This window comes from Meriones unguiculatus, chromosome X (genome assembly GCF_030254825.1).
Source record: "Meriones unguiculatus strain TT.TT164.6M chromosome X, Bangor_MerUng_6.1, whole genome shotgun sequence".
Classification (NCBI taxonomy): Eukaryota; Metazoa; Chordata; class Mammalia; order Rodentia; family Muridae; genus Meriones; species Meriones unguiculatus.
In genome coordinates this window covers 85,921,534-85,947,987 of record NC_083369.1, presented here as the reverse complement: position 1 = coordinate 85,947,987, position 26,454 = coordinate 85,921,534, and positions in this window count along the sequence as shown.

The following is a 26,454-nucleotide window of genomic DNA, read 5'->3' as shown; positions in this document are numbered from 1 at the left end:
AATCATGATTAAATTTTGGTAACTGGAAAATATAAAGAAAATTGTCGATTTCATTTAGATTTTCAAATTCTGTGGCACATAGACTTTGGTAGTAAGACCTAATGATTGTTTGGATTGCCTCAGTATCTGTCATTATATTCCTCCTTTTTTTCTGATTTTGCTGATTTGGATAGTTTCTCTCTGCCTTTTAGTTAGTTTGGCTAAGTCTATCTTCTTGATATTCTCAAAGAACTCGCTCTTGTTTTCATTGATTCTTTGAATTGTTATCTTTTCTTCTAATTTATTGAGTTCAGCTCTGAATTTGATTATTTCCAGTCATTTACTCATCTTGGGTGTGTCTGCTTCGTTTTTTTCTAGGGTTTTATGGTGTGCCGTTGTTTGTATGTGATGTCTCAAACTTCTTTTTGGAGGCACTTAGTGCTATGAACTTTCCTCTTAACAATGCTTTCATTGTGTCCCAGAAGTTTGGATTAGTTGTGCCTTCATTTTCATTGAATTTTAGAAAGTCTAATTTCCTTTTTTATTTCTTCCCTGACCCAGTTGTCATTATGTAGAGACTTGTTTAGTTTCCATGTCCATGTAGGCTTTTTGTTATTTCTGATGTTTTTAATTTAGGGCACGGTGGTGTGATCGGATACAAGAGATTATTTCAATCTTCTTCTATCTCTTGAGGCTTTGTTCCAAACTATACAGTGATTTTGGAGAAGGTTCCATGAGGTGATGAGAAGAAGTTATACTGTTTTGAGTTTGGGTGAAAAGTTCTGTAGACATCGATTAGATTCATTTGATTTAGGTCCTTTGTAAGTGTCATTATTTCCCTATTGAGTTTCTGTCTAGATGAGTTTCTGTCCCTTGGTGAGAGTGGAGTGTTGAAGCCTCCCACTGTTAAGGTGTTAGGATCAGTATATGGTTTAAGTTTAATAATGTTTCCTTTACAAATGCAGGTGCTCTTGTATTTGAGGCATAGTTGTTTAGGATTGTGATGTCTGCCTGATGGATTTTTCCTTTGATGAGAATGAAGTGTCCCTCCTCATCTTTTTTTGAGTAAATTTGGTTGAAAGTCTTTTTTATTAGCTATTAGGATGGTTACTCCCATTAGTTTTCTGGGTCTGTTTGCTTTAAAAGCATTTTTCCAGCTCTTTACTCCAAAGTACTTTTTATCTTTGTTGAAGAGATGTGGTTTGTGTTTTGTTTTGTTTTGTTTTGTTTTGTTTTGTTTTGGATGCAGCAGAATGTTGGATACTGTTTCTGCAACCATTCTGTAAGTCTGTCTTTTTATTGGAGAGTTGCATCCATTGATGTTGATAGACAATAGTTACCAATGAATGTGAGTTCCTATTATTGTGGAGTTGGTGGTGATAGTGTGTTCTTGTCCTTGATTTCTTTTAATTTTTTTGTTGTGAAATTATCTACACCCTGTGTTTTCTTAGGTGTAGTTGATTTTGTAAGATTGGAGTTTTCCTTCTAGTATCTTCTGTAGGGCTAGTTTGCTGTGTAGATATTGTTTAAATTTATTTTTGTCATGGAATATTTTGTTTTTTCCATCTATGTTGATCGAAAGCTTTGCTGGGTAAGTAGTCTGGGTTGGCTGCTTTTAATATTTTTTCTTTGTTCTGTAGATTTATTGTTTTGACTATTTTGTGATGTGAGGAGTTTCTTTTCTTGTCTAGTCTATTTGGTGTTCTGTAGGCCTTTTGTATGTTTCTAGACATCTCTTCCTTTAAGTTTGGAAATTTTTCTACTATGATATTTTTGAAAATATTTTCTCTACCTTGGAGCCTGGAATCTTCTTTATCATCTATTGCTTTTATTCTTACTTTTTGTCGTTTCATGGTCTTCTTGACTTATTAGATATTTTGTGTCAGGACCTTTTCAGAGTTTATATATTTTTTGAGATAGGCATTGGTTTCTTCAATTATGTCTTCAGCTGCCAACTCTTAACTGTTCTTCTCCCTACTCTATCTCCCTTATTCCATTCCAAGCCATTTTTATCAGAAGACTTTTCTTTTCTTTTGTCTTCTCACTCTTTAAATTTTTAGAGTCTGCTTTCCACTATTTCACTTTATAAGGATTACTAATAACTTCAGTATTACTAAATGAGCTGTAAGGAAACAACCATGTGTTGGTCTCCTTACCCCATGAAAGCATAAATTGTTTTTATACTAAATACTTCTAAATCCTAAATCAAAACATGGATATGGGGGTTGTCCTAAAATTGCTGTATTAGAATAGTTGTCTGTAAAATTCTTCTCTTTCTGTTTTGCTAAAGAAAGGCAGTGTCTTGTTACTGCAACAAGATATCCATTGCTGTAACGAGTAAAGTAGCAATTAATGCCCAGATGGTTATGAGTGAGACGATAAAGAAATCAGAAGAAGAATTAAAATGCAAAAGAGGTATATCACTTAATATCTGACCTAACTAAAAATTGGAAAATTAAAAGTGCTATGTTAACCCAGGTATACTGATTTTGAAGCTGGGAAGAAAGAACTGAATAGGTAAAGAGGTGTAAGCTATTACCTTGTAATCAGAGTAAGATTCAAGTATTTTGAATCTCTGGGAAAAGAGCAGTGGGAGAAAATCTGAGATTCAAGTGTTAGAAGACAAAGAGCTATATAATACTTGTTTTATGATTTAACACTATAGTAAGTCAAAGCAATATCATAGAATATTCAGATATATTGAGGACATCCTCCAATTCAAGAAACTATGGCTCTTTTGGCATTACAGTGTTGCAGAACTGCTGGATACTGCAAAACTTCTTTTTATAAAACCTGCTCTGTGAGAATCTGATTGCCTAGATAATGAGGTTCTAGAATATGGAAGAGGATGTAATTTTCTAGAAGGAAACAAAAGTGAGAATATGACTTATATTGATATTCATCCAGCCCTTAGGCAGCACCGACATAAAGCTCATTCATTAAACCAAGGTGGGAGAGGAGGAACCCATCTAAATTGGAACATCATTGATATTATACAGTCATGGTGAAATGCAAGAAATCAGCTAGGACAGGCATTGCCAGTAATTTATGCCTACATATTTCAACAACTTATTAAAGCAGTTTTTAATGTCAGAATGAAAAACAATTTAAAATGCCCCAGCAGAATGATCTAAGCCTTTTCTTCTTCCACTTCAGACTGTTTGATAGTGTTTTTATGGTGTGGAGGAAGCTACTGCTGTCCTGGGAGCAATGGAACATGGTCAGAAAAAGGGTAAATCTTGTCACAAAATGTGTTAGGAACCTGGGACATTTAAAAATGAGAGAGAGAGAAAGTGAGAGGGGGCTGGCTAGGAATATATCATATCATGGGCTGTGTTTCTTGTATGAAGCAGAAAGATGGGTCCAATCCACCCACAAAAACTTCAACCTCAAATTTACCTTGGCTACCAGATACACAGGGCTAAAGACAGAGCAGAGAGAGGAAATGCCAAACTGATGCCTGACCCAACCAAAGACCCATCCTTTCAGAAAGTGCCAACCACTGAGACTGTTAAATTTACAGACAGGATCCTGTCAGAGTTGTCGTCTGGGAGGTTCTATATAACAATGCCTCAAAGCAGATGCTGAGACTCACAGCCAAACATTGGACAATGTGTAGGGAGTCTTGGGTAATAGCAGGGAGAAAGAGAAAAGGACCGAGAAATGACCAAAGCAACACAAGGAAGTAAAAAAACAAGGATTATTTCTGACATGAACTCAATGACTGGTTCATTGATCTCCCCCTGCTCTCCTGAAGAAGGAGCAGCCTTGCTAGGCCACAGATAAGGACGATTCAGCCAGTCCTGAAGATACCTGATAGGCTAGGATCAGATGTAAGGGGAGGAAGACCTCCCCTATCAGTGGACTTGGAAAAGGGCAGGAGGAGATGAAGGAGGGAGGGTGGGGTTGAAGGAAAAGAGGGAGGGGACTACAGCTGGAATACAAGTGAATGACCTATGATTAAAATAAATTAAAAAAAAAAAAAAACAGAGCCAACAAACCAGGGCCCAGAGGGGTTTGCTAAGACTGAGGTATCAACCAAGGACCATGCACGAATTGGACCTAGGCCCCATACAAAATTGTAGCAGATGGGCAGCTGAGGCTTCAAGTGGGCAGTCTAGTAAGGGGAGTGGGCACTTCATCAGACACAGGCTCACTTGATAACTTTTAGGTCACTTTCCCCTGGCTGAACTGCCTTGGCAAGCCACAGGGGAAGAGGACTCAGTCAGTCTTGATGTAACTTGAGGAGCTAGGTTGGATGAGAAAGGGAGCTCCCTTTTTCTAAGGAAAAGGTGAGTGGGCATGGGGAGGAAGAGAGGGTAAGATTGGGAGTGGAGGAAGGAAAGAGTTACAAGGATGTAAAGTGAATACAATAAATAAATAAGAAAAAAAAACATTTAAAAACATCACAAAAACAGATTATGTCATAGAATGAATGGCATGACTTGTATTTCCATCTGCAAGAAAATAAGCTATTTACAATGTTGGTATCATTAAAGAATTACAGGCTTGAACACCAGTTTCAACCTTGTCAAAATATAAAAAGCAGTGAGGAAATCCCATGTTCTGTTATTGCCAAATACTTGGAATAGATTTTTCCCATTTCTTGTGATTGGGAGCAGAGACTAGGCTATTTCAGACTGAAGGTCATAGGGACAACCAGAGAATTTATAGGAAAGTACTTACTGGTTAAATAACAAGAAGACCAAAACTTCATATTTGATATTAATTTCCTTACTCTCTGAAATAAATTCTAGTGATATCATATTTAGGAAATACATTACAGACTTCTGTGAGGAAATACAGACTTCAAATTTGAGTAGCAAGTATTGAAGCTTGAGGCAAAATAAGACCATGTTGGCTTTCTAATATCGAGGAAAATAATACAAGACCAGGTAGTCACACACAGATTACATGGATCACAAAAATAATTTCAGGGTTATAGTCATATATCCTGCCCACGGTGCCTTCAGTAATCTAGCATAGTCAGTGAATAAACCAGATAGATATGCAGAAAAAGTTTGCTTTCACTAATGATAAGTTTTAGTTTTGTTCTACTAATCATGCTATGATATGTGGTAGAGATTATTCTCTGTTATATTTTTAACTTTTATTTGTGAAACATTTAAAACATACTGAAAATTAAGAATATGCTGCTGGGCACTGTTGGTGAACACCTTTAATCCCAGCACTTGGGAGGCAGAGGCAGGTGAATCTCTGTGAGTTTGAGGCCAGTGTGATCTACAGAGTGAGTCCCAGGACAGCCAGGGTTGTTACACAGAGAAAGACTGGAAATATATATATATATATATATTGGTATATCTAATATATATATATTAGATATACCAATATATATATATGCTTTGTTTTATATTTTCACAGAATGCATGTACATATGTATTCTATTGTATTTCTGCTTAGAATCTGAGATGATGGTTTCAAATCTTACATAGCTTTTAACAGTTTTCATGCAACATTATATTTTAAGGTTTTTCTATATTGGAGCACACTGTTCTACTCCATTCACTTAATTTGTTCTGAGCATTATATTAAATAAATGAACAATCTCTCTTATTTATCCATTTCTCTAAAACTGGACAGTTAAGTTTACTGCATATTTTATCTATACATATTTTTTGGAATGGATACCTTCCACTGACTCAAAGTCCCTATTTTTCCTCATTCTTGCCAATGCTTAGGGTTGGCAGACTAAATCTTACCAACCTGGTGAATATTAAGAAATAGCTCATTGTAATATATTTTTTTGTAATCCAGATAGATTAATTTTCTGTTAATATTTACTCTTTACTATGTACTGACCACTGAGTGTTATTCCTGAAGTGATTAGTGATGTATATATGCTCATGTTTCTGGTTTTTTTTTTTTTTGTATTTTATTGCCATTCTTTTTTGTTTTGTGTTTGTTTTGGTTTGGTTTTTGTCAAGACAAGGTTTCTCTGTGTAGCCTTGGCTGTCATGGACCTACTTTGTTGACCACCTGGCCTCAAACTCAAAGCAATGTACCTCCCTCTGACTCCCTGAATGGTGGGATTAAAAGCATGCACCACCATGCTCAGTTTATTGCATTCTTTTGATGAGTATCATTGCATATTGAGTTTATTTTCCCTTTCTATTTCATCCTTACCCTCTTTTTCTTAATCCTTCCCCTCTTATTTGTTCCTTTTGTTTCCATGAACAAATTTATATTTACTTCTATATAACATATATGTGTGTATACATATATATGTGCATATATATATATATGTGTGTGTGTATATATATGTATATGTGTGAGTGTATTCATATATATATATATATATATATATATACATATATATGATTTAGTATGTGTGTATTTGTAGTTACATAATCTAAGTTACACACATATTATAAAACATATATTAGTTTCCCACAAATGACTTAATTCATTCTTCTTTATGGCTGAATATATATGCATAGATATATAATTTTTATGTGTAGTCATGTTTTGCTTTCATGTGTGTCTGTCCTCCACATGTGTGGCTGGTGCCTGTGGAGGCCAGAAGAGGGTGTCAGAGTCCTTGAAACTGGGGTTATAGGTGGTTGTAAGTCATCATGTAGTTGCAGAAAATTTAACTGGGATCTTTTGTAAGATCATCCAGTGCTCTGAACCACTTAGCTATCTCTCCAGCCCTGAATATATATCACATAATTGTGATTTCACATACCTGAAATAGTGTTTTAGCATTTAAGAGTAGATGCACACCAGGAGTTTGATCAAGAGTTTGAGGTCATCTTAGGCAACATAGAAAGTACAAGGCCAGCCTGATGTAGATATTTTAAATATATATTTCTATATAGTTAACAATTTTTTGCTTGCATATTCAGAAATTTTGTCCTCGGTTTGTTATAGAACAAGTTGGATTACAGTGATCCTTGAACTACAATTCTTCCACTTTTTTACATGCCAGTTCTCTATTTATATTTTCCTTTTTGTTCTCTTTTATAAGCACTTTAGCTTACTCCTAATTAAAGTCCATCCATAGTTGAATCCAGTACTTAGCTAGAATATTTTTCTTTATATTATGACTATTCCAGTGATAGTAGAAGTTTTGCTGTTCTTCTTGTTGCCTTTCATGTATCCAAGGTTGGCAGAGCAGGTCACTTTAGTTTAGAATAAAAATGAAAAACAAAGAAATTGTGAAATTTGCAGGTAATTGGGGAACTGGAAAGGGTCATCCTAAGTGAGCTGTCCCAGAAACAGACACACACAATATATACTTACTTATATAGACATATAACATAGGATAAAGCTACTAAAATCTGTGCACCTAAAGAAACTATTCAAGACTAAAATGTTCAGTCCCCATCCCCAAAGGCAAAGAGGATGTACATCTGAAGAAGAAGAAAACAGGAAACAACTAAGAACCTGCCACAGAGGATCTCTGAAAGGGTCTGCCCTTCAGACTATCAAAGCAGATGCCTAGACTTATGGCCAACTGTTGGGCAGAGTGCATGGAATCTCATGAAAAGTAGGAAATAGCACGATCTGAAAAGAACAGGAGCTCCACAAGGAGAACAACAGAACCAAAAAAATTGAATACTAGGGTCTTTCCAAAGATTCATACTCCAACCAAGTACCATGCATGGAGATGACCTAGAACCCTTGCACAGATGTAGCCCATGGCAGTTCAGTGTCCTAGTGGGTTCCATAGTAATGAGAAGAGGGACTACCTCTGACATAAACTCATTGGCCTACTCTTTGATCACCTCCCCCTGAGGAGGGAGCAGCCTTACCAGGCCACAGAAGATGACAATGCAGCCACTCCTGATGAGCTTTGATAGACTAAGAAGGACTAAGGAGGACTCTCATTCTGAGGAGCAGCACAGCAGGATCAGCACAGTGAACAGCAATCAGAACTCTCGGCCATAAAACACATTCATTGTGTTTCCCAGGTGAGAGGATACCCCAGGGTGGGGGATTCAATCAGCTTTTAACTCACCAGGCTAAACCGCGGAAGAGATCCTGGTTCCGCCAGATGCTTGGCTGCCGGCCGCCAGCCCCAGCCCCAGCCCAGAGCCACAAGCCAGTGTCTCTGGTCACGGTCCCAGACTGAACCTTGGGCACCACACTATCAGAGACTGGAATTTTCAGTCGAGAGATAACCTCAGGGTACAGGAAACGATTGGGACCGGCCTTAGGTCACCCAGACATCCCCTGGAAAAGACTCGGGCGGGTTCCACGGGCACCCCAGGAGCCAGCCCGGAGCCAGAGGCGGGGACCCAGGTTCTGGCACAGAGCCCTGCCTGCCTGCGCGCCTGATTCCCCGCCGGAGATAGAAAGGGCGGGTCTGATCTCAGAGCACTCAGCTCACCCCCCAACCTGAAAAGGTCCCCAGAAAATTACCCAGCTTAGGGAGCCACTCGGGCTCCCAAAAGCCGCAAAGGCAGACACAGGCAGTTTCTGCGCACCATACAGCTGGCAGAGACTGAGCCGCCATCACACAGCTGTGCTCCAGGCACAGGCAAATTTCTGTGGCCAGCCAGCTGGCAGACACTGAGCAGTGTGCACCAGGGCAAAAAAAGACACTAGGAGTCCGTGTCTCCAGAGAATCCACGGGGAAGGAAGGAAACTGTACTGATCTAAATCACCCAATCCTTCCCTAGAAAAAGTCTAGCAGTCTAGTGGGGCCAAGGCGCCAGCACTCAGCTGTGCTCCAGACACAAGCACAAACAGTTGAGGCGCGCCTGATGTCCAACTGGGTCACAGCAGCTGATCATTAAATTTGCAACAAGAAACCCAGAAACAGGGCAGCTGCCCTCAGGACTTCCCTGGGTGAGAGGAGAACCCTCTCGACTAACAAAGACCACAGTTACCACTCAGGTCTATATTCCTGAGGTGAGCAACTCCTGAAAAAACACCAGCCATCCAGGGACTATACCCAAAAAGCTGAGAAGACATCCTTCAGGAAAAACCAGCTTTCTGCAAAGGGGATTCTCTCCACTACAGGATCCCCAGGAACCACCAGAAAATAACCCCAAACTCCTAAGATAACACAATGGATAGAGGCCAGCGTAAAAGCTCAAGCAAAAAAAGACAGAGCAATATGGCATCTCCAGAACCCAGTTACCCAGGGGCAAGTAGCCCTGGACACCCCACCATAACTGAAATCCAAGAAGATGACCTAACAAGTATGCTCATGAAGATGATAACAGAGGAAACAAATAAGATTCGTAAAGACATAGAGGAAGATAAACTCAAACAGAATATTGCCATCCATAAAGAAATAGAGGAAGCTGCAGCCAAACAGTTTATGGCCTTTAGAAAGGAAATGCTTAAAACACTGAATGAAATGATAGAAACAGAGTTGAAGGAACTAAAAGAAAAACAGGAAAGTACAATCAGACAGGTGAAGGAAGTAAACAAAACAACTCAAGACCTGAAGATAGAATTGGAAAAATTAAAGAAAACACAAATGGAAGAAATAATGGAAAGGAAGAATCTAGGGAAGAAAACAGGAACTACAGAGGTAAGCATAACCAACAGACTACAAGAGATGGAAGAAAGAATCTCAGGTGTAGAAGATACAATGGAAGAAATCGATGTATCTGTCAAAGAAAATGTTAAATCCGAAAAATTCCTGACACAGAACATCCAAGAAATGCAAGACAATATGAAACGACAAAACCTAAGAATAATAGGTATAGAGGAAAAAGAAGACTCCCTTCGCCAAGGCCCAGAAAATATTTTCAACAAAATCATTGAAGAAAATTTCCCCAAGCTAAAGGAGAGGCCAATTACAATACATGAGGCCTACAGAACACCCAACAAATTTGACCAGAAAAGAAAATCCTCCCGCCACATAATAATCAAAACAGTATGTATACAGAACAAAGAAAAATACTAAAAGCTGCAAGGGAAAAAGGCCAAGTAACATATAATGGCAAACCCATTAGAATCACACCTGACTTTTCAACAGAGACTATGAAAGCCAGAAGGGCCTGGACGGATATCATGCAGACCCTAAGAGAACACAGATGTCAGCCCAGGCTACTATACCCTGCAAAACTCTCAGTCCTCATAGATGGAAAAAACAAGATATTCAATGACAAAAACAAATTTCAACAATACCTACAAACAAATCCAGCATTACAGAAGACACTGGAAGGGAAAATACAACCCAAGAAAGCTAGCTACATTCAAGAAAACACAGGAAATAAATAACCTCACTTCAGTAAAACAAAAAGCAACCAAGCACACAACCTGATGACCACAGCCAACATCAAAATCAAGAGATCTAACAGCCACTGGTCATTAATCTCTCTCAACATCAATGGACTCAACTCTCCAATAAAAAGACACAGATTAACAGAATGGATACGTCAACAAAACCCAGCAATCTGTTGCATACAAGAAACACACCTAAGACACAAAGATAGACATTACCTGAGGGTAAAGGGTTGGAAGACGACTTTCCAAGCAAACTGACCCAAGAAGCAAGCAGGAGTAGCCATTCTAATATCTGATAAAATAGACTTTCAACCAAAATTAATCAAAAGAGATGGGGAAGGACACTTCATACTCATCAAGGGAAAATTCCACCAGGAAGACATCACAATCCTGAACATCTATGCCCCAAATACAAGGGCACCCACATTTGTGAAAGAAACATTGATAAAATGTAAAGCACATATAGATCCCCACACATTAATAGTGGGAGACTCCAACACCCCACTCTCAACAAAGGACAGGTCAACCAAACAGAAATTAAACAAAGAAACAATGTCTCTGACAGAGGTCATGAATCAAATGGACCTAACAGATATTTACAGAACTTTACACCCAAACACAAAAGAATTTACCTTCTTCTCAGCACCTCATGGAACCTTCTCCAAAATAGACCACATAGTGGGTCACAAAGCGAGCCTCAACAGATACAAGAAGATTGAAATAATCCCATGTATCTTGTCTGATCACCATGGAATAAAGCTGGACCTCAACAATAACAGAAATAACAAAAAGCCTACACACACATGGAAACTGAACAACTTGTTACTAAATGACAGCTGGGTCAGGGAAGAAATAAAGAAAGAAATTAAAGTCTTTCTAGAAATCAATGAAAATAAAGACACAACATACCCAAACTTGTGGGACACAATGAAAGCAGTGCTAAGAGGAAAGTTCATAGCACTAAGTGCCTTCAAGAAGAAATTCGAGACAGCTCATTCAAGCACCCTAATGGCTCACTTAAAAACCCTAGAAAAAGAAGAAGCAGACACACCAAGAAGGAGTAGATGGCTGGAAATAATCAAACTCAGGGCTGAAATCAATCAATTGGAAACAAATAAAACAATTCAAAGAATCAATGAAACCAAGAGCTGGTTCTTTGAGAAAATCAACAAGATCGACAAACCCTTAGCCAGGCTAACTAAAAGGCAGAGAGACACCACCTAAATCAACAAAATCAGAAATGAAAAGGGGGATATAACTACAGACACTGAGGAAATCCAAACAATCATTAGGACTTACTTCAAAAGTCTATATGCCACAAAATTTGAAAATCTAAATGAAATGGACAATTTTCTTGATCTATTTGACTTACCAAAGCTGAACCAGGACCAGGTAAATCAACTAAATAAACCTATATCCCCCAAAGAAATAGAAGCGGTCATCAAAAGTCTCCCATCCAAAAAAAGCCCAGGACCAGATGGCTTTAGAGCAGAATTCTACCAGACCTTCAAAGAAGAGCTAACACCAATTCTCTTCAAACTATTCCACAAAATAGAAACAGAAGGAATATTACCAAATTCATTCTATGAAGCGACAGTCACCTTGGTACCTAAACCTCAGAAAGACTCAACAAAGAAAGAGAATTTCCAGCCAATCTCCCTTATGAACATTGATGCAAAAATACTTAATAAAATACTTGCAAACCTCCCCTATTAGTGGACTTGGGGAGTGGCATGCCAGCAGAGGGAGGTGGGAGGGTGGTATTGAGAGGAGAGGAGGGAGGGGTTTATGGGGGGATGCAGAATGAATAAAGTGTAATTGATGAAAAATTTAAGAAAAAAGGGAAAAAATAATTTAAGAACCTTAAATGACTTTCAAAATTGGAGGAAAACATGGAGTTAGTCAATTGGCATGGAGCACGTCTCGCCCCTGGGGACAATGGTCTCCTGAACCTACTCAGACCTCGGACACCACCACTGCTAGTTCTAGAACTGACGCAGGATGTTCCAACGAGGGGTTAAGGCTTCTCATAATATTTCCTATAAGCCCATACCTGTTTGTCTATATCCCCCATTTTTATTCATTATTAGCCAGATAGAGCCAAGTAATTGTGGTAATGATACTTGCTTTTTTGCCCAATGCTGGAATGCTAGTAAATTTAGGTATGCCCTGGTTACTCGCATGCCTCACTGGGTGCCTGTGCCCATTGATGCCCCTCACGCTATGACTCTCTTCAGACAGAAAAGGGATCTTGGAACTACAGCCACCATTGTTACTACCATCTCATTGACGGCTGTTGGAGCTACCACCAGGACATTAGCCATGAGTCATACTGGGCAGACTGCTCAGACCCTGAATAATCATTTAGCCAATGTAGCTCATGCCTTAGTTGTACATAAAGGAATTAATGCTCAACTAAAAGGAAGCTTGATGGTGTTCAATCAGAGGATTGACCTCTTGCAGGAGCAAATTGATACCCTATGGCAAATCGCTCAACCTGGCTGTCAATGAAAGTATGCTGGACTTCGTGTCACTAGCATACAACATGAGAATTTTTCCTGTGCTGCAAATCTGTCTAAACAATTGTCGAGCTATATTTTAGGTAATTGGACTGGAGAATTCGATACTACGATGGAGCAGCTGAGAGTGGCCATTGTCACAGTAAATTCTACCGGAGTGGACGCAGGACTAGCCACAGGATTATCAACATGGATTGCTGCAGCCATGAATCATCTGAAGGAATGGGCGGGCATGGGAGTGTTAGCAGGCCTTCTGGTGTTGGTCTCCTTGGTTTGCCTGTGGTATATATGCAAGATTAGAGTCTCACAAGAGTGTGATGCAGCCATGATCATTCAGGCCTTTACAGCCATTGAAGCAGGACATTCTCCCCAAGCATGGTTGGATACCATAAAAAGCTAAAATGATACGCTCAGAATGCGATACTAAGCACTGCACTCAGGGTCAGCAGCTTGCGACCCAGAGAAGAGCATGTCTGATTGCATGCGGGTTGATGCCCCAGGTCCCGCCTCTGAGAAAAAGGTATCGGACGGGTCTGATGCTCTTTGGGTGGATGACACCTAAATGAACATCTGTACAAAGTCCCAATTTATTTCTAATATCAGAGATCAGACCTCTACTCTTGCCTGATGCGTCTAAAACCAAAAGGGGAAACTGTAGAGAGCTGCGGAATGCTATGCCTTAAAGATGGAGCTGGTTTCCGCCTTCCACCTTCCCGATGGTGAGTGCTCTCTGTCACGAACAACTCCACATTTGGCTAAGGCCGAGGATCTGGCTTGCTTCCATGTATGTGGACCTATCTGCATTGCCCACATGACACGCTGGGGTTGGCTACCCAGAGGCTATTTAAGCTGTGGGCTGGCTTTCCCCGGGGTCCGAGGATTGTTCAATGTTCCTGAATAAACTGCAAAAAAAAAAGAGAGAGAGAAAGAGAACAACAACAACAACAAAAAAAAAAAAAACATGCCCATGTAAAAATTGATATGGGGTTGAAATTTCCTATTGAATGAAGGAGATTGAGATTTTCTCAGGCAAATGACAACTGAGGGATTGTGTAACTAGTAGATTTAACCTTCCAACAACTGTTAAATAATATTCGTTAGAGACCCTGCACAGTAGGGTATCAAAGCAGATGTTGAGACTCATAGTCAAACTTTGGGCAGAGTGCAGGGAATCTTATGAAAGAAGGGGGACATGAAAGACCTGGAAGGGACAGCAAGTCCACAAGGAGAGCACCAGAACCAAAATATCTGGGCCCAGTGGTCTTTTCTGAGACTGATACTCCAACCAAGGGCCACACATGGAGGTAACCTAGAACCTCTTACTCAGATGTTGCCATGGCAGCTCAGTATTCAAATGGCTTTCCTGGTAAGTGGAACTGGGGCTGTCTCTGAAATGAACTCAATGGCTAGCTCTTTGATCACCTCTACTGAGGGGAAAGCAATTTTACCAGGCCACAGAGGAAGACAATGCAGCCAGTCCTAATGAGATCTGATAGGCTAGGTTTAGATGGAAGGGCAGGAGGACTTCCCTTATCAGTGGACTTGGTGAAGGGCATGGGAGAAGATGAGGGAGGGATGGTGGGATTGAGAGGAAATGAGGGAGGGGGCTAGGATACAAAGTGAATAAAGTGTAATAAAATAAATTTAAAAATTTTAATGTAAGAAAACTAAGAATGTATTAGATGACTATAGCACATGGGAAAAATGAAAAAAAAAAAAAAACTAAAGGAAACATCTTTAGGGATGGAAGGAATTAAAAGTACTTCTCTACTTTCCACTATATATCTGATACAATTTGGTGGTATTTGGAGGGCAGAGAAATACACAGGAATCTCATCCTTAATATCAGAAGCTCCTAAAATATAAAAGGAAAGTCTTGGATCCTCTCAGTCAGTGTGTAGAGTGACCTCTCAGTCACCCCGGTAGCTAGAAATTCACTATAGGTATTCAATAAGAAAGTGAATCTTTTAGCCCTAAAATAGTCAGATAGGAATCTGGGTATCTTGGATCTCCATACCAGCTGCCCAATACAATTTGTCCACCAAAATGTACAAATACTAGCTTTTTGTTGTATCATCATGATGTAGAAAAGCTTAGGAGCCACTGAGAAAAGTAAGTTCTGAGATGATTAAAGCTATGATTGGTGAATTGCTCAAACCAAAGTTGTCAATAATAATTAATCCAGATCTCTTTCTTAAATTCTTGTACCTATAACAGAGAAAGAAACATGAATAATGTGAAAGAAAGCAAAATAAACACAGTTACCATGGAAGTTGTCTCAAAAAAAAAAATTCGTAGGTCACTGTTACGAAGGTTTAGTACATAGAATTTAAACACTGCCTTTGTGAACTGACTTGAGGTAAAACAGAATATACTCTGTTTCCTGTATTAGGACCCAAATGCAGACAATTAGTCTTTCCAAATCTAGCACCTTCTGAAAAAAAAAAAAAAACAAAAAAAACTGTACTCAGGAACTGCTGTGATTGGTATAAGGAGCTGTAGGATCAGAACTGTAAAACTTGAGATACTCTGAAAATAGTAAAGATTTCAGAGCCAGTGGTCAGGGAAGTTGGAAAATCATCAAAGAAACTTTGGTTGATTTCACAACTTGACAGCATTTCTAAACAAACATTGGTGGTAAATCTTTTTCACTAAAATATTGCCTTTGGAGAATACTAGGAAGAATTTCACCAAAGCAGTATTATTAACATTTCTAATATACCTTATATTTAATTGACAAAGAAGAAAATGTGGTGGTTTAAATGCATATCATGCAAATTTTATGCTAATATGTTTTTCTCATAATGTGAGGTCCTTCAAGTCAGAAACTGTTTTTGAGATTTGGTATTTGCATTCTAGCACCTAATAACACTATGGATAGTGAATAGATAAAGAGGTACATAGGTAAACAGGATATTTTGTATCCACAGTATCTGCTTTTGAAATATCTAAAATTTTTGGAAGCTGTTGGGGTTTGACATTACATCTTAAGAAAATAGACAACAATTATGTCCAACCATTGGCAGGTCCTTCCTGCTTTCTCCCTAACCACAAACACCAACTGCTAAGGTATCTCTATACCCAGCCTCAGACACTCGGAGAAACAATAACCTTCCTTCATTAGAAAATTAGCTTCTTGCCTCAGAAATTAAAATGAATAAGGGAGAGACTGATAAAAAACAGAAAGAAAAACACTCTCTGGATAAAAGATGAATATTTTATATCATGAGCTAAAAAAAAAATCAAAAGAAAACTGGTGATCTTTTTCCAAACTGTTTCCCATTTCCCAAACTGTAAATGCTCTTGTGTCATCTGGTTTTATATCTCTAAGACCCTCACAAAATCCAAATAAAGTATCATAACCCAACAGATTATCTCAGCACTTTTTGAGGTTTAAGAATAGGAGTTACAAGGGATTAATCTAAATACATAGAGTTAAAGCAGCATCCAGGATCAAGTGTTACATAAAAGGAAACGTTTCCCATAAGCTTACAGCTAAAGACAAGGAAATATTATGGACAATATCAATTGTTGCATCAGTCTTCTGGAGGTATTTTACTCTTAGGTTTATTTGTATGAATATGTCCAAATACCATTGCCAACAATATTAGTTAGGGTTTTATTGCTATAGTAAAACACCAAGACCAAATGCAGTTTGGGGAGGAAAGGTTTTATTTTATCTTATAGCTTGTAGTGCATCATCTAGAACACGCTAGAACTCAAGGCAGGAATCTGGAGGCAGGATCTGATACAAAGGTATTTAAAAAATGATTTTTACTGGCTTTTCCTGTATGACTTGCAAAGCCTCCTTTCAGAGTTGAAACTGACCACAGTGTGCTGGCCCCTCCCATAGTAGTCACCTATTAAGAAAATGTGAAACAGGCTTCCCCACAGGCCAGTTTGGTGTGGGTACATTTCTTCATTTGAGATTCTCTTTTCTAAATTGTCTCAAGTTTGTGTCAAGTTGACACAAAACCAGCTAGCACAATTGACTTCTCGTCAACGTGACATACAAACAGCACTGTTAAATCATAACCTTTCCATTCATATTGTTCCCAGGATGTCACAGTAATTTCATTTATCACATTAGAAAACATAATTCAAATTTAAAAGTCCCACAGTCTTTAAAAACTCAAATACTTTAAAATCAATCTCTTTGAAATATCCAAACTCTCTAAAATATCCAGTCTTTAAAATCCAAAATCTATTTAAATGTTCATAGTCTCTCAGGTGTGGGCCCCTGTAAAATTAAAAGAAAAAAAATCTAAACTAAATACTGTTTTACTCCAAAAGGAAATAACAAATACACGGTAACAGTCAAATAAAGCAAAACCAAAGTCCAGTAGTGTAAAGCTCAGTGTCAGTATTAGGGATCCTAATCTAGGCTCCAAAGGACATGCCATAGCAAATAGTTTGTCTCTCAGGCTCAGGACTGTTCCCCTCCATAGCTGCTGCTGTTCTTAGTACTTACATGCTCAAAATGCTGATATATTCTGGGTACATTTTCACAAATAACCTCTCCTAGGCCTTCTTCATGGATTCTAACCTTGACAAATGGTACCAAGCCTTGATTTCCCTCCAAGACTCCTTCAATTCTGGGCCTTTTGGTACAATTAAAGTTACATTTTCACCAATGGCTTCTCCTGGCCTGTTTGGGAACTGCACCCATGTCACATATTACCAAGTCCGAGCTTCTTTCTACAACCCCTTCATGCCATTTTGAAGACTCACAAACTACCAAGTTTGGCTGCTGGCTCTAGTTACAGCTTTGGCACCTTCTAGACCACAGCCTCTTTGTGCTGATCCTGAGAAAACACTTCTCAGAAGATTCATCTTCAGCAATTTCGGTCTCTTCTTAATCACATCTGATTCTCCTGCCTCACCTGGGCAGTATCAATTGTCCCAGTGAAGCAGAGGTTTCACTTTAGTGGTACTTACTTAAAAACACTGATGGCCCCAGTAGTTTTTCTGTTTTTTTTTTTTTTCAATGAAGTTTATTCAGGAACCTTGAACAATAATCTGACCCTGGGGATAGTCAGCCCACAGCTTAAAATAGGCTCTGGGTAGCCAACCCCAGCATGCCTCGTGGGCAATGCAGATAGGTCCACATACACGGAAGCAAGCCAGATCCTCAGCCTTAGCCAAATATAAAGTTGTTTGTGACAGAGAGCACTCACCATCGGGAAGGTGGAAGGCAGAAACCAGCTCCATCTTTAAGGCACAGCATTACGCAGCTCTCTACAGTTCCCCCTTTTTGTTTTAGACTCATCAGGCAAGAGTAGGTCTGATCTCTGATATTAGAACTAAATTGGGACTTTGTACTGATGTTCATTTAGGTGTCATCCACCCAAAGAGCATCAGACCCGTCCGATACCTTTTTCTCAGAGGCAGGACCTGGGGCATCAACCCGCATGCAATCAGACATGCTCTTCTCTGGGTCCAAAGTGGCTGACCCTGAGTGCAGTGCTTAGCCTCGCATCCTGAGCATAACATTTTAGCTTTTTATGGTAGCCAACCATGCTTGGGGAGACTGTCCTGCTTCAATGGCTGTAAAGGCCTGAATGATCATGGCTGCATTACACTGTTGTGAGACTCTAATCTTAGATATACACCACAGGCAAATCAAGGAGACCAACACCAGAAGGCCTGCTAATGCTCCCCGGCCTGCCCATTCCTTCAGATGATTCATGGCTGCAGCAATCCATGATGATAATCCTGTGGCTAGTCCTGTGTCCACTCTGGTAGAATTTGCAGTAACAAAGGCCACTCTCAGCTGCTCCATCATAGTATAGAATTCTTCAGTCCAATTACCTAAAATATAGCTAGACAATTGTTTAAACAGATTTGCAGCATGGGAAAAATTCTCATGTTATATCCTAGTGACACAAAGTCCAGCCTACTTCCATTGACAGCCAAGTTGAGCGATTTGCCATAGGGTATCAATTTGCTCCTGCACGAGGTCAATCCTCTGATTGAACACCATCAAGCTTCCTTTTAGTTGAGCATTAATTCCTTTTTGTACATCTAAAGCATGAGCTACATTGGCTAAAAGATTATTCAGGGTCTGAGCAGTCTGCCCAGTATGACTCATGGCTAATGCCAAGGTGGTAGCTCCAACAGCCGCCAATGAGATGGCAGTAACAATGGCAGCTGTAATTCCAAGATCCCTTTTCTGTCTGAAGAGAGTCATAGCGTGAGGGGCATCAACGGGCACAGGCACCCAGCGAGGCATGCGAGTAACCAGGGCATACCTAAATTCACTAGCATTCCGGCATTGGGCAAAAAAGCTAGTGTCATTACCACAATTACTTGGCTCTATCTGGCTAACAATGAATAAAAATGGGGGTTATAAACAAACAGGTCTGGACATACAGGAAATATTATGAGAAGCCTTAACCCCCTCGTTGGAACATCCTGCATCAGTTCTAGAACTAGCAGTGGTGGTGTCCGAGGTCTGAGTAGGTTCAGGAGACCATTGCCCCCAGGGGAGCCTCTAAAACTTTGAAACTTTACAAGACAGGCCTGCATTATCTGCAACACTCTCAACATTCTTTGGTCTCTAAAACCCCCACATAAGCTCAACCCCACAGAGCTCCCCTGAGCTCTGACCTTCAACAGCGTTTCTAGCCCAAAGTTTTAATGCTCTCCCCAAAACATGATCAAGCCTGACCCACCAACACCCCAAGACCTGGTACCAATTTCTGTCTTAGTTAGGCTTTCTATTGCTGTGATAAAAACATCATAACCAAAAGTAAACTGGAAAAAAAGAGTTTATTTTATACAACTTGGTTTCCATCAAACAGGGAAGTTGGGGTAGGAACTAGAGAAAGGAAGTAGGAGGTAGAAACTAGAACAGGAGTCTTGTAGGAGTGCTATTTACTTGTTTGCTCTTCATGGATGGCTCAGCCTTCTTTCTTTTTTATAAATTTTTATTTTTTTATATTAATCACAGGTTATTTGTTTTGTATCCCAGCAGTAGCCCCCTCCCTCATTTCCTCTCAATCCCACCCTCCCTCCCTCATCTCCCCGTTCCAAGTCGACTGCTAGGGGAGGACCTCCTCCCCTTCCATCTGACCCTAGCTTATCATCTATCTTCAGGACTGGCTGCCATGTCTTCCTCTGTGGCCTAGCAAGGCTGCTCCTCCCTCAGGGGAGAGGGGTCTAAGAGCCGGCTATTGTGTTCATGTCAGAAATAGTCCCTGTTCCCCTTACTAGGGAAACTCACTTGGTTACTGAGCTACAATGGGTTACATCTGAGTAGGAGCTCTAGGCAGAGTGCAAGGAATCATATGATAAAAAGGGGAGTTAATATGACTAGGAGAGGACAGGAGCTCCACAAACACAAAATATATCAGGCATGGGGGCCCTCTATGAGACTGTTTCTCCAACCAAGGACCATGTATGGATATAAGCTAGAACCCCTGCTCAGATGTAGCCCATTGGCAGCCTTCTTTCTTATGGCATCCAGGACTACTAACCCAGAGGGGACAACAGCCACAGTGAGTTAGGTTTTCCCACATTAATCATCAATCAAGGAAATGTACCAGAGGCTTGCCCAGAGGCCAATCGGGCAGGGGGAATTTTGTCAATTGAGGTTCCCTCTTCCAAAATGACTCTACCTTGTGTTAAACTGGCATAAAACTAGCCAGCATAGCAACCTAGACCTATACTGTAAACGAGAAAAATAATGCTTACCTGCTTTGTCTATTTTAAGGTTACAATACATGGTTAAAGTATAAATAAAAACAAATGGAATTTTCTGTTGTACTTCTTCATTTTACAGAGAAATTTCTCTGAAGCCAAGAGCTATTACTGTATTGGCTCATAAACAAGCAACCAAACAAATGAAAACCCTGCCATATGATCTAGCTATACCACTCTTGGGAATATACTTCAAAGAATTTTAATCAATGTGCCACAGTGATGCTTGAACAGAGATGTTTATTCATAATAGTCAAATCATAAGGTCAGTCTAGACGCCAGTCAGCAGATTAATGGATAAAAAGTGTGACATATATGCAGAGTGGAAGTTTATTCAGCTGTAAAAATAATAAAATTATATTTGCAAGCAAATTGATAAAATGAGATTGATTATCTTAAGTGAAATAAGCCATACTCAGAAAGCAAGTATTACATGCTTTTCTCTCAGATGTGGAATTTTAAGAATATTCATACTTTATTCTCAGTTATCAGTGTGATCATTTAGATCACATTTGGACTAATTGTTTGTGACAACTTTGACCTTGGTTTAGGAAATAACCAATGATACTTAAAAACAAAACAACTCAGACTTATTTTTTCACAGCGGCTCCCAATCTTTTCTACATCATGATGATGTAAAGAAAATATATTTATAATTTTAGATATTAAAAAGTATTTATATATACTTTGGGGATAATGTTTACTGGGCAGCTGGTATGACAATTCCAGCTACCCAAATAACTATCAGATGAGTTTTGGGGCTAAGAGTCATTATCTTATTGAGTACCTAATAAGCTCTTTCTGGTAACCAATGTGACAAAGACAACACATCAATTGGGATGCTCTGAATCTTCCCATTTAATTTTTTTGCTATCATCTCATATTGAACATTAGTTTACTTTGCAATGCATTTTTATGTAGATTTCTGTGTACTGCTTGAATAATTCCAGTACTACGAAACTCATTGCCTTACAAAGAAAGAACTGTTCCACTGTTAGTTTTACTCAATGTTGATAAAGTTATATTTACTTATCAAATTAAGATGCCCCTCTCAAAAAAGACTATGCCCATTCAGATGTGATGTCAGAAAGCTTAAATAGGAATTTTATGTCTTCTTTTATTTGCATAGTATACATTTTTACAAGCTTTTTAAGCAACCACTCACTCTTCACTTCCATTCTTGTGTTATTTAAGTCTTTTTTTATACATTAATCTCTTAGATAAAGTATAATATGTCTTGTGCATTTGAATAACTTCCTTGTGATCACTATCATATTTTTAAACAAAATTTTTATTTATTCTTTGAGAATTTTATTTAATGTAGTTTATCATATTCCTTCCCCTCCCCAGTTCATTCCAGAGTCCCCAAACCTCTCCTCTGACCCAATTTTATGGAGGGGAAAGAGTGTAAAGTTTGTTAGAGTCAGAGTCATGGATAACTTAAAGAATGCAGCCTATACCAAACACAACATGGTAGGTGAACCTATGAATTTATAGAAAATCTGACAGCATATACAAGTTCAAGCCATATAAAATCCCCATTTTGAGGAAAGGAAGTAAGCATGAGATATTACCACTAACCAATGAACTATTAATAATTGGCAGACTCTGAGAGAGGGAGCGTTAGTCCTCCTCCAACCCCAAATTGAGTGACATCTAGTGTATAAATAAAAGAGGACAGACCTCTTGCCCAGAGGCACTTGATCAACAAAAAATGGACTCCATGCTTTTTGGGTTTTTATTTTTGTTTTAAAGAACATTAACTCATTCTCCACAAGCCTCCAAAGACTGTCTATGAGATTGTCATTACTATTTTTCTCTATATAAAGTTGGACAAGACATACCAACAGAAGGAACAGAGTCCAAGAGTAGGCACAGAAATCAGAGACCCACTCATTTGTACATTTAGGGGCCCCTTAAAAATTAAACTGGAAGCCATAATATATAAACAGAGGACATGGTGTGAGTTAGTGCTGTCTCTGTGCTTGTTCTTCAGTTTCTGTGAGTTCATATGAGCTCTAACCATGTTAACTTAGAAGGCTTTGTTTTCTTGGTGTGCTCCCTTTGGTTCATACACTTTCCACCTCCTCTACCATGGTGTTGCCTGGGCATTTTTTCTTGATGTTTTAAATTGTTTTAGTTGTTTCTATAGTGTAGTTATTAATCTTCTGTCAGATGTACAGATGGCAAAATTTTCTTTCATTCTGTAAGCTGTCTCTTACCTCTTTCTATTGTTCTGTAGAAATTTTTTAAGTTTCCTGAGTTCCTATTTGTCAAGTGATATTTTTATTTTCTGAACTACTAGAATCTTATTCTGAAAACCTTTGCCTATGACTATATATTGAAGTGGTTTTCCCACATTTCTTCTAACATTTTTAGAGGTTCTAGCCTTGTATTAATTAATATCTTTGATCTAATTTATTCACTTTGTATGCACACTGTAGTCTCCTCCCTCATCACCTGTGGTCCCTCTCTCCCCCCATCTGTCTCTCCCCTCCATCACTGATAGGGGAGGTCCTCTTACCATAATATCCCATACTATCTGACCCCAGCCTATCAGGTCTCATCAGGACTGGCTGGATCCCCTTTCTCTGTAGCCTTGTAAGGCCACTTCACTAGGGGAGGTGATCAAAGAGCTGGCCACTGAGTCCATGTCAGAGGCAGTACCTGCTCCCCTTACTAGGAAAAGCACATGGAGACTGAGCTGTTCATGGGCTATATCTGAGCAGGGGGTCTACATCTTCTCCATGCATGGTCTTTGGTTGATTCATCAGTTTTACAGTGTTTGCAATCTATGCAAATTTTGGCTATGAGTCTCAGCATCTGCTTCAGTAACCTGATGCGTAGTCTTTCAGAAGTCCCCTGTGAAAGGTCCCTGTTCTCATCCTTGTCTTCTCCTATTTCTGATGTCTATCCTGTTTGCCCATCTAAATGAGGATTAAGCCTCTTCTCTAGGGACCTCCTTCTGGTTTAGCTTCTTTAGGACTACTAATTTTAGTATGTTTATACTATGTTATATAGCTAGATGTCCCTCAACAGAAGAATGGATACAGAACTCATTGTACATTTACACAATGGACTACTACTCAGCTAATAAAAACCAGGAAAATCATGAAACTTTCAAGCAAATAGCTGGAACTCCAAAAGATCATCCTGGAGTGAGTTAATCCAGAATTAGAAAGAGATGTACGGTATATACTCAGTTATATGTGGGTATTAGCCATATAATATAGGCTAAACATTCTAAAATATATAGACCTATAGAAGGTAAAAAAGGAGAATCCTAAGAAAGATGTTTCATTCTTATTCTAAAGGGAAAACAGGATAAACACCAGAAGCAGTAGAAGAAAAAGAACACATGGGAGCCTACAACAGACGTCCTCTAAGAAACTCCACACAGGAAGGGATAGAAGCACATGTAGAGATCCACAGCCATACTTTGGAGAGAACACATGGAGCCTTATGGAAGAAGGGAGAAATAGAAGGACCTGGATTAGACAGGAGCTCCAAAAGGAGAGGAACAAATCCAAAAAGGTTGGACACAAGGGAGATTACATAGACTGATGCATCAACCAAACTACATGCATAGAGAGTACCTAGACCCTCTGCTCAGATGTAGCCCATAGACAGCTCAGTCTCCATATGGGTTCCCTAGTAATGGGAGAAGTGACAATCTCAGACATGAACTCTGTTGCCTGCTCCTTGATCACTTCTACCTGGTGGTTTGTTCTAACCAGCCTACAGAGGAAGAGGATCCAGGAAGTCCTGATGGGACCTTTTAGGTTAGCAACAGACAGTAGGGGAGGAGGATGTCCCCTATCAGTAGACTAAGGAACGGGATAGGGAAGGATTTTTAAAAAAGATTTTCAAGATTTCAATTTTTCGACCTTTTCTTCTGTCCCTTTTACTTTGTTAGTACATAGTAGAAGGTTGCATAAGTCTCAGGGAAGACGCCTGTGCTCAGATATTTTGTTCTCTTGCTCTCCTTGTAGGATTTCTGTCCTCTCCAGATCTTACTATTTCCCACTACTTTCTTAAGATTCCCTGCATTCTGCCCAAAGGTTGGCCATAAGTCTCAGCATTTGCTTTGATAGTCAGAAGGGCAGTGCCTTTCAGAGACCCTCTGTGACAGGCTCCTAACTTCGTCCCTGTTTTTTCCTTCTTCTGATGTCCATGCTCTTTGCCTTTCTGGATGGGGATTGAACATTTTAGCCAGAGTCTTCCCTTTTGATTAATTTCTTTAGGTGTACAGAATTTAGTAGGTTTGTCATATATTTTATGTCTATATGAGTGAGTATACACCATGTGTGTCTTTCTGCTTCTCGGAGAGCTCACTCAGGATGATCTTTTTCAGTTCTCATCATTTACCTGCAAACCAAGTAGCATGCATGGAGATAACCCAGAACATATGTAAACCATGACAGTTCAGTCTCCAAGTGGGTTCCATAGTAATGGGAACAGGGACTGTCTCTGACATGAAATGATTGGCCTGCTCTTTGATCACCGACCTCTGAGGGGAGAGCAGACTTACAAGGCCACAGAGGAAGACATTGCAGCCAGTCCTGATGAGACTTGATATACTAGGATCAGAAGGAAGGAAAAGAAGACCTCTCCTACCAGTAGACTTAGGGAAAGGCATGCGTGGAGAAGGGGGAGGAATGGAGGGATTGTGATGGGATGAGGGAGGGAACTACAGGGAGGATACAAAGTAAATAATGTGTAATTAATAAAAAAAAATTAAAAAAAGGTTGAATGACCCAAAGTCACAAATGTTTACTCCCTTGCCTTCTTACCTTTGAGGAGACTTAGTTCCAAGGGACCAGCCAATTCTAACTGGAGTCATGTTTCAGGAGAATCAGATGATTCTCACCAAGTTTTTGAACTGGCATCAGGTGTTTTTCCTCTTGTGTACAGAAAGTAAGGTTAGGAACACCAGTTTGATGCTTTATTTTCGTATCCCAGAAATGTCCTCTTATGTCTATCTGTCATTTGCATTATGCTTGTCATTGACTTTTTGTGAACTTTTGTGTATTAACTGTTAATAATCATGTGTCCAACTTCATCTTCTGGCTCTCAGTTTAGCCTTAGAGTAAACCAGCTTCTCAGCTTCTCTTGTCAAAGAAGAGCATTTCAATTGGTACAGCAAAAATTGATAAGCTGGGTCTGTCTTTGGAGCCACAAACCTGCAGCTGAGAGTCTCCTGACTGAGTTAAGCAGGCAACAGGCCAGGGGCTGCCCTAGCAGGCTGTTCTTAAAGTGCCACCAGCAGCTTCTCAGGTTCACTGGTAATAAAGCTAAAGGCTAATTCTGCTACAAAGCCCCTGTTGTCATGAGAATTCGATTCAACAGATAGCAAAGTGCTAAACCCTTGAAATTAGAGCTAAAAGGCAAGAAAATGTCTGTCTGTTTTTTTTTCAATTTAATTTAATTTTATTAATTTCACTTTATTCACTTTGTATCCCTCCATAAGTTCATCCCTACTTCCCTCCCAGTCCCACCCTCCTGCCTCCTTCTTCACACATACCCCTCCCCAAGTCCACTGAAAAGGGAGGTTCTCCTCTTTCCTTCTGATCTTAGTCTATCAGATAACATCAGGAGTGGCTGCATTGTCATCTTTTGTGGCCTGGTAAGGCTGCTCCCCCCTCAGGAGGAGGTGGACAAAGAGGAGGCCAATCAGATTATGTCAGAGGTAGTCCCTCTTCCCATTACTATGGAACCCACTTGGACACTAAACTGTCATGGGCTACATCTATGCAGGGGTTCTAGATTATCTCTATGCCTGGTACTTGGTTGAATTATGAGTCCCTGGGAAGAACCCTGTGTTCAAATTTTCTTGTTCTGTTGCTCTCCTTGTGGGGTTCCTGTCCTTTACATATCTTATTGTTGCCGACTTCTTACATAAGTTTCCATGCACTCTGCCCAACAGTTGGCCATAAGTCTCAGCATCTGCTTTGATAGTCTGCAAGGCAGAGCCTTTCAGAGGCCCTCTGTGGCAGGTTCCTAGGTTGTTTCCTGTTTTTGTCTTCTTCTGATGTCCATCCTTTTT